Source organism: Cavia porcellus, unplaced genomic scaffold (genome assembly GCF_034190915.1).
Source record: "Cavia porcellus strain 051 isolate PalLab524CR breed Dunkin Hartley unplaced genomic scaffold, mCavPor4.1 scaffold_5, whole genome shotgun sequence".
Taxonomy (NCBI): Eukaryota; Metazoa; Chordata; class Mammalia; order Rodentia; family Caviidae; genus Cavia; species Cavia porcellus.
Window position 1 is genome coordinate 47,638,062 of NW_026947488.1, and position 9,009 is coordinate 47,647,070.

A 9,009-nucleotide genomic window follows, 5' to 3' on the forward strand; every position below is an offset into this window, starting at 1 on the left:
TTGCTGTCCTAAGCTTTTATAGAACGTGTGTGTGTCCCAGGTTCTAATATACTTAATTATGATTTAGCATCTTAGGTGTTATTTTGCCCATCTGAGAGAAAACAAACCTTGTTGTACATATGAGGTTTTGCAATGTCTATGTGTGTGAGTTTTATGTTACTGCAGCAACTTCCTGAGATAAATTAACTTTAAATGAGGAAGATTTCTTTGAGCTCACAGTTTTGGAGGTTTCAGAGCAGGACCAAGTAACCCCATTTCTTCTGGACCTGGGTGAGAAGCAAAAAGGGACTGAAGGGACTGAATCCCACCTTCTCCTTGGAAAGTGCAGTGACCCACAGCCCCAGTGACCTCACTCCACCTGATAGCCCAGCCTCTTAAAGGTTCCCCCACCTCCCAGCAGAGCCAAGCTGAGGACCAGGGCATATTCCAGGGCCACACCGTAATGGTATATCAGCTCTAATTGTTGTGGTAAAACTCAGTGAGAAAATATCCACAGAAAGCCGAGAATCGAGAAACAAGTTTTACTCAGCTGCCTGGGTGATGTGGTCAATACTCTGCTGTGGTCAATACTCCGCCATGACACACATCCACCCCCAGTGTTTGTTCTCTGAGCTTTTTATAGCTGTCCAGTAACCATGGTAACCTTATACCTTACTTGGAATTTGTGTTTCCCAGTTAGCACAGCAATCCTATCAAAAGATTTACAATCTCATAGAGCTGTAGGGTCTTCCTGAACCTCTGGGTTATTAATCAACCAGGGTGTGGGCAAGGCTGATTTTTTTCTTTTTTTCTTTTTTTTTTTTTTTTGGTACCGGGGATTGAACTCATGACCTTGTGCTTGCCAGGCAGGCACTTATGCTGCTGAGCTAAATCCCCAACCCAAGGCAAGGCTCATCTTGACCCTTGTGTGCTAAAAATGTTTGTACATCTTTTTATGGTTTTATGGCTACGGGGGGGGGGGGTGTCTCAGGAATTAGGGGCAGAGTTCACCTAGGGGGTAACTACCAACCCCCACATAATGAGTGCCAATAAAACACAGACCGGTCCTTAATAAAGCACTACCATTGTTGGTGAGGGGCCCTGTGTGGCCCCAAACACTTCCTTCACATCCGGTACCTGATTTTCTCCATTAGTTTTACTACGTTTGTTAAGATCATTCACTAATGACTCTTCTAAGTCGAGTATTATGTATAACTGACTCTAGATTTGTCTGTCTTGTGTCACGGTTGCTACAAGTTATCGCAGGGCTGTGTGGCTGGGGGTGGGTGGGACTCAGCCAGGCCTGCATGTAGGACCCAGGCTGTGTCTAACTCTGCTTTCTCGGCCTCTGAGGGCTTTGAAGCTCCGTCCCCTCCCCCAGGGTCATGACCTGTGAGCAGCAAAGGGCTGAGGAAGCACAGAAGCAAGACCCAGTGTGCAGGCACATTTCAGCTTTTGTTTCTGTTTTGTCGACCAATCACAGGGGCCAGAACAAGTCACGTGACACAAAGTGAACCGCAAAATCACAGAATGACGTTATTCATTGCTCCATGCTTCATAGGCTGCTCATTCGTTTTCACTGGTGTGCATGGTGTTTTACTGTAATGCTTTTGTAAATATTTTGTAAGTATTTTATATATTCAAATATTTTTCATTCTCTTAATAAATATTTGAGTGCTTTCTATGTTTTACTGGCAAGGATTATGCTGTTCTGGATAACTTTGCAACTACATCCCGCAGCACGTATGCAAGAGTTTCTGTAGATGATATAAATAGTTAGCATGATCATTCAAAATTTTGAAGTGAAGTTGAAAACTGACTTCTGTGATATTTAAACATTCTAAGAATATTTTTATTATACTTGAAAGCTTTCTGACTCTTACAAAATAAAATTCTATTGACTTATTCTCAGTTGATTAAGGCCCTAATCTTTATAACTCCCTAATGTTAAAGGTTAACTTATAGAAAACTGGTTAAATGTGTTGGATTAAAAAAAAATAAAAGAAATGACACTACAGCTTATACTGTAATATGAAAGGTTATTGCTCGATGGGAGAACCAGTTTCGTATCAAATTTAACCATTTTACTTCAGCATTTCTTTTTCTACAGATTCTATAAATACTTATGCCCTATGTCTTGTTATTATCACTGGGACAAGATACCCAACACTCAAAGTCAAAGAGGGAAAGGTTTATTTAGCTCACAGTGTTGCAGGCTGCTGAGTTACTTAAAAATATTATAGGCAGAAAGACAGAGCTAGGTCCTTAAAGAAGCCTGTGCAGGTACCTTGCAACTGTGGGGGAGACAGACACCTCCTGCTGTGGGTCAGGCCTCAAGACAAAGGATCAAAATGCATCTACATCCTTTTAGTTCCTTATCACCCTGGAGTCGCTATCCCATCCCTCTAGGGAAAAGGTCATAACTCTAAGAATGCCCACTTCCTAAGTGACTTGCTTTCCCACTTGTCCCTAATGTAATCAATTTTACCTGAACTACTAACCTTATTAGCTAACTATAGTTAGTCCCACCTTAGGCCCATCTGCTTTGTGAGTTCCCAGTCTTCCCCCACCTTGAAACCATCTCGCCCCATGATTTTGCTCTATAAAAGTCCCTGGAAAAGAGAGTCCTGGGCAATCTGCTTGGGTCCCCTTCTGTCTTTCTCAGAATCTTGCTTTCTCTCAATAAATATATTCTACTGTTCACCTCCATTGTTCCTAAAATTCATTCTTAGTTTTTAGAGAACATGAACTTGCGGACATAAGAGTTTCATTCCTCTATATCAACAGTTTGTAGTTTCAGGTCATTATTGGCTGGCTCTAATGCTGAGTGGCACACAGCAAAGGGCCAATCAATCATGGCAATGGAAGGCAGCAAAAGCAGCATCAAAGCCTAATAGCATCTTTCTGCCCCTTTTATACTCTGTGCAGGCTGCTAGAATTAGGGCAGTGTCAATCCAACAGTGAACTGATCCCACACCCTGAATCCCAGTATCACACACACTAGATTGAGTCACATCTGAACTCACCCATACCCCTGACTGCATGAGGATTTGGGGGCACATCTAGACACAAAGCATAACAACCTCATTGAATTAACTTTATATTATGTTGCTCCATTAAGTTTGAAGTATTGCCAGGAGTGATGGTGCAGGCCTCAAACCTCAGCATACAGAAGGCTGAAGCAGGAAGATCATGATTTCAAGGCCGATCTTGACTACACAGCAAGACCCTGTTTCAAACAAAAACAAGGGAGATGAAGCTACTTCCAAAATGACATTTTAAAAATGATGTGGAGTTTTATCTTGGTGGTTCAAAAATTTTATAAAGAAAACTTTGGGTGAATGTAAACATTTTTATAATCACAGGCTGTGTGAGTCTCAGCTTCTCGATGGTAACACCCAGATTCCTATCTCTAGCCCTGCCTCTAACTCGCTGCTCCTTGGCTTTTTCAGCCAGCTGCCTCCTTGAGGTCTCCATGTGGCTGTAATCAGTGTGTTTGCATGTGTTTCAGCCCCTGGATATCAATGGGCATCGGTCCTTGTGCTGCCCTCGGTCCCTGGACCAAACTCCCTGGTACCTGAATGAGCCTGAAGCCCCCACAGCTGGTGGCAGCAATGCAAAGGGAAGGCCAGCACGTCTCTGTGACACAACTGAGGACACAAGAGTTGCGTGAGGCAAAGACATAGCACAATAGGGTCACAAGACAGGCAGGGGTCCCCAAACCCAGAGCTACCAGCATGTTGTAGATCGGGGCCAACTGGCTGCCTCCTCCAATCACATGTGGCCTTAGGTGGGCACACAGGACTTTTACCCAGCCCAGAGCTGCCTCCTGATGGTGCAAAGCAAATGACCTTCCACGTAATTTATAAGCTCTAGTGGCAGCCCTTCAGTTAGGATTTCTCTGTGCAGTTACTTACTCAGTTATTCACCGTTGCTTATTCGAAATGCTGCCCTTCATCCACTCATGATTTATTCAAGTATTTGGTTCCTCCCACCCAAAAGACACCGGGCCAGGGGTTACAGAGGCAGCAGCCCACCTGCCCTCAATATTGTTGCCTTCTTGCATGGAAAAGGGTCTTTCCTGGATGCACTCCGTCTTCCTCTGCCCATGTAATAAACTGGACCTTGGGTCAAGGGATGGTCCCTGAATTGCAGAGGTACACAGACCTCAGGGGACAGAGATGCGGTGACAGAGGCAAACCTCTCCAAAGAGCAGCAGATCGGGGCCCAGCATCCCGCTGTCACGGGGCAGCGGCCACCTCCTCTGCACAGACTGGCAGTGCAGTTCTTTAAACATAATCAAATGCAGCTGGTGCGTATCCACGTTGTGTCTGAATCCTATCGACTCCTCGTCCTCCTCCTCTCTCCCTCAATCCCTTCCCACGACCACAAAATCTACCTCCCTATTCCTTATGGTCTTTTATTTCAATCTCTTAACTTATTTATACTTTGTGCTTCTCTCGGAGAAATTACATGGCATTTGACCTTCTGTGTCTGATTTATTTCATTGAGTATCATAGTCTCAGCATCCATTTTCCTACAGATGATCCAGGTTTATCCTATTTTATGGCCTAGTAGTACTCCATTGCCTATGTCTGCCACATTTCTTTATCCCTTCATTTATGGTTGGACCTACAGACCACTTCCAAGATTTGGCTGGGAGATGTGGCTCAGTGGTAGAGCTCCTGCCCTGCATGCAGAAGGTCCTGGGTTTGATCCCCAGCACCCTTGGGGGAAAATGCACCCTCGTGGTCTGATGCCTTCAATGTCGTGGGAAGATGCCCTTAGTAGTCAAAACTATTTTATGTTCTCACCAACAACGCAGAAGTTTCCTTTGCACCCCAGAACCTCTCCATCACTTCTTGTCATGACCTTGCACTTGCCAGGCAGGATCTTACACTGTTGAGCTAAATCCCCAGCCCTAATCGCCTATTTTTATTGTATCTTTTATTTGGGGATCTAATTGTTTAAAATTCTTTATGTATCCTCGATATTAGTCTTCTGACTGAGGAGTGGCAACATTGTTTTTCCGTTCTTGTAGATTGTCTCTTCATACTATTGGCTATTTATTTTGCTGTGCCAAAGACTTTTAATTTGATATCATCCCATTTGGTGTTTTTCTTTTCAGAAAGTCCTCGCCATGATCATTCAGGTCTCTGCTTTAATACCTAGCTGTTACAGCTTGTATCTAGATGCCCCCACAAAGCCTCATGAGTTTAAAATCGAGCTTTTCAGAGGTGGCTGGATCTATGGTGTGTGCTTGTGGAGTAAAGGCATGTGCTACCTGCCTCAGTCCCCTAACTGGGTTAGTGTAGTTCTGGGTGTGGCTGAATGGATTTGCTGAAGAGAGGATACTCACCCTGGGTGCAGGTGGCACCAATCAATAGGCTTGTAGCTGGATGGAATATAAAGGGCCAGCAAGAAAGCAAACTTGCTGCTTCTTGCCCCCCACGGCATGGACTGTTTTTTCCCTGCCATGCTGCCCTGCCTTGGAGCCAGCCGACTACTGACTAAAACCTCTACAAACTGTGAGCTAAAGTAAAATGCTTCTCCTTTAACTTGTGAGTGTCGAGTGTTTTGTTCCATGAAGAAGTAACTAAAACACCAGGACTTCGCTGCATTTTGTTTTGATTTTAGTATGAAGTGAGAGATAGGCCAAGATTTATTCTTCAGTGTGTATACAGTTTTTCCAGCACCATTTATTAAAGAGGCTATCTTTTCCACAGCATGATTTTGGCCCCTTTATCAAAGATGAGGCCGCTGAATGTGTCTGGGATTGTTTCTGCAGCCTTTACTCTTTCCCCCTGATCCATGTCTGTTTTCATCTCACTGTTGGGCTGTTTTCATCATGAGAGCTTTGTAATATGACTTGAAATCTGGGATTCTGGTGTCTCCTGTTTTGTTCTTGTTGTCCATTGCTTTTGATATTCTGGGTCTTCTCTGGTTCTGTATAAATTTTTGGGTTATTTTTTCTAGTTCTATCAAGGTTACTGTTTGTATTTTGATTGTTATTGCATTAAATCTGTACGTCATTTTTCATAATTACGCCATTTTGACACTGTCGGTTCTGCCTACCCAGGAGCAGGGAATGTCTTTTTATTTTGATTGCACTCTTTGACCTTGTTTTTCACAGTACTGTAGTTTATACTGCAGAGGACTTTCATTCCCTTGGTTAATTCTTAAGTAATGTTTTGAACCTATTGTAAATGGAATTGTTTTCCTGATTTCTTTCTCCGGAAGCTCATCGCTGGTACACACTGTGGGCTATTGATGCTGGTTTTGTATCCTGTGCTGTTTATCCCGAAAGGGTGTTATTCCTAAGGGTCCGTGCAAGGTGGTGTTGAATGCATGGAGCAGACACAGACCTCTTCGTTCATGGTAAGCCCCACCACTGCTCAGGGATCATCTGTTGAAGCTCAGATCTTTAAAGTCTTTGACTCTTGCATGGCCTGATAGTAAGAGAGAAACCCTTATGAGCAAACCACTAACGTCTTCTATTTTTTAGGGATTCACCAGGCATAAAGAGTCAGGTTCTCGTGGTCCTACAGTTTGTACCGTCAGTGAATTTCCTTCTTTCTCCTTAGCCTAAAGGCACTTTGCTGGTGGCAGGAAAGCGGTACCAGGCCTCTGTTGCCCAAACCCTTAGTGCCCTGGTGAGAGGCTGGGCTTCAGGACTGGTCTCTGGCGAGTTCTGTGGGATGACCGCTGATCCCTGAGAATAGTCTGCTTGGTAATTATTATCCCTCCCTCTCTCCCTCCTCCTCTTTCTTCTTCACCAGTCTCTTTTTAAATTTTGCTTTTACTAGTTCGGGTTTGTGGTACACAATGGCTATATCCATCATGGAGAGCTGTACATGTGCCCAATACATCTTAATTCTTTTCATACCCCCTTCACTCCCCTCCCTGCCTCCGGCTCCCTTTCCTGTTTGAAAAGAGATATTGTCCTGTTCCTTATCATTATCTATTATTTTGCTATTTAGTTAACTGTACTTGGGTTGATGTTTTGAGACAGGGTCTCACTATATGATACAGGCTGCCCTTGAACTCACTGTGTGATCCAGACTGGCAGTTCTGCCTCAGCTTCCTGAGTACTAGGATTATAGACACCACAACTTGCTAGCTGTGTCTATTTTATCTTTTAGCAGGTTGTTTCTGTTTTAATATTTAGATCTTTGGTCCACTTTTATTTTAGGACACAGGGAGAGATATGGGTCTAGATTTAATCTTCTACACATAGATAGTCAAGTTTTCTCAGCACGGTTGGTTAAAGAAGCCATCTTTCCTCCAAGTTTTTCCCCCTTTATCAAAAGTCAGATGGGTGAATGTGTCTGGGTTGCTTCTGCATCCTTTGCTGTGCTCCGCTGACCTGCATATCTGTTTTGTGCTGGTACCATGCTGTTTGTATCACTGTAGCTTGGGAATGAACCTTGTGGTGGCTGGGAGAATAGGCACATCTTGGGGGCTCCACTGGGAGGGGATGCTTGGAAGTGTGTACCTGCTTCCTCCCACATTTTGTCTAAGGTCCATTTCCGCATTGTTGTCAGCTGTGCCCTTTCACCATAATAAATCATGACCATGAGAATAACACGGGTTCTGTTTAGTCCTCTGAGTCTTCTTAGTGAGTCACCAAGCCTAACAGCGGTCTTGAGGATTCTTACAAGCTTGGCCAGTGTCCCCGCCCAGTAGCTGAATGGCTTTTCAGAGGATGTCACTGGGGAGACTGCGTTTTGAAGCTACCATCAAGAGATTGAGTTCTTCCCAGTAGATAGATCACCGATATAGGTTGAATAATTAGTCACTCCGACCTGAGGTGACTAACTCATCAACTGGGCACTCATGTTTTCCAGTCTAACCCTCAGCCATGATTACAGTCATTCTGACCATTTGCTGTTGTCAGTGAGTGCTTCCAGGAGGTGGAGACTCATTGCTGTTGTAAAGAACTGATTGCTCTCTGTGCTCACGTAACCAGCAAAGATGAGTGTTACCAGGTGGCTAGGAGCATAGGGCTGATTGGTAGCTGGATGACTGACAAGTTTCTATTCCTTTTCAGCCAGCAAAGCTTGCACAGTCCCATTTGCTAACTAGATGAGTTAAGTTTCTATAGTCCCGTTGGACTTTGCCCACATTTATCTCATTTTCCTCCTTTTCTGCTCAGGGTGAGATACTGAGTACTCACCCTGATGAGTACTGAGATAACATGTCCAGGTGGAGGAGCACCTCTGCAAAGGTCTTGGGGAAATAATGGGCAAGGAATCGAGAAGAAGGTAACTTAAGATGTGTTGTTTGGGGACACAGGGTGGACAGGACAGGAAGTGAACCAGATACCCATCCTGTGACCAGCCCACTAGTGTGGCTCTCTGCCTCTCTGTCACATCAAATACCACTACAGGGCTCTGAGCAAATGCCAACCCTTCCCATGAGGCCCAGAGGGTCTCTTTTACCACGACTTCTCATTTGGCTTTGTCTAGGAGAAGCCATTTGCCATTTCCTGCCTGTTTCCACATCTGTGCATGCTCATTGGTACTCTACACACTCAGAGAAACTTCTCTAGCAACATACTATAGAAATGATCCCTGAAAGTATAGCCTCACGCGGAGTCACTGGAATGCACCTTAGTGATCTCATCTTTGAAGAAGGAGTGCATTCTTAGATGACTTTAATCTAAGGGAGACTTAATCCAAGCATCATGGTCCCAGAAGGAGCAGAGGAGTAATTCGGGTTGCACTTACATTGCTGTGGCTGCCCTTCACACTGTGCAGAGGATCCTCGGTCTCTGGGACCCTTAGTGAATGCTGGGCCAGGAGTCCCACAGACATCCAGGGAAGACACTCAGAACTCATTCCAGAATCCTCTGGAAAGAGCCATGTGGATCACGATGTTAATCAAGTTTTTCTGTAATTTCTCCACCAATAACATCCCAACAGATGCTCAACCTAGGTGGTCACAAATCTACAAGCCACACTGAAGAATAAATCTTGGCCTATCTCTCACTTCATACTAAAATCAAAACAAAATGCAGCGAAGTCCTGG

The 9,009-nt window shown here is 44.3% G+C and overlaps 1 pseudogene; it reads right to left on the minus strand.

Moving 5' to 3' along the window:
• Positions 1-8,487: 8,487 nt before the first annotated feature.
• Positions 8,488-8,568, minus strand: LOC111753511 (small nucleolar RNA U3; annotated as a pseudogene).
• Between the last annotated feature and the right edge of the window lie 441 nt (positions 8,569-9,009).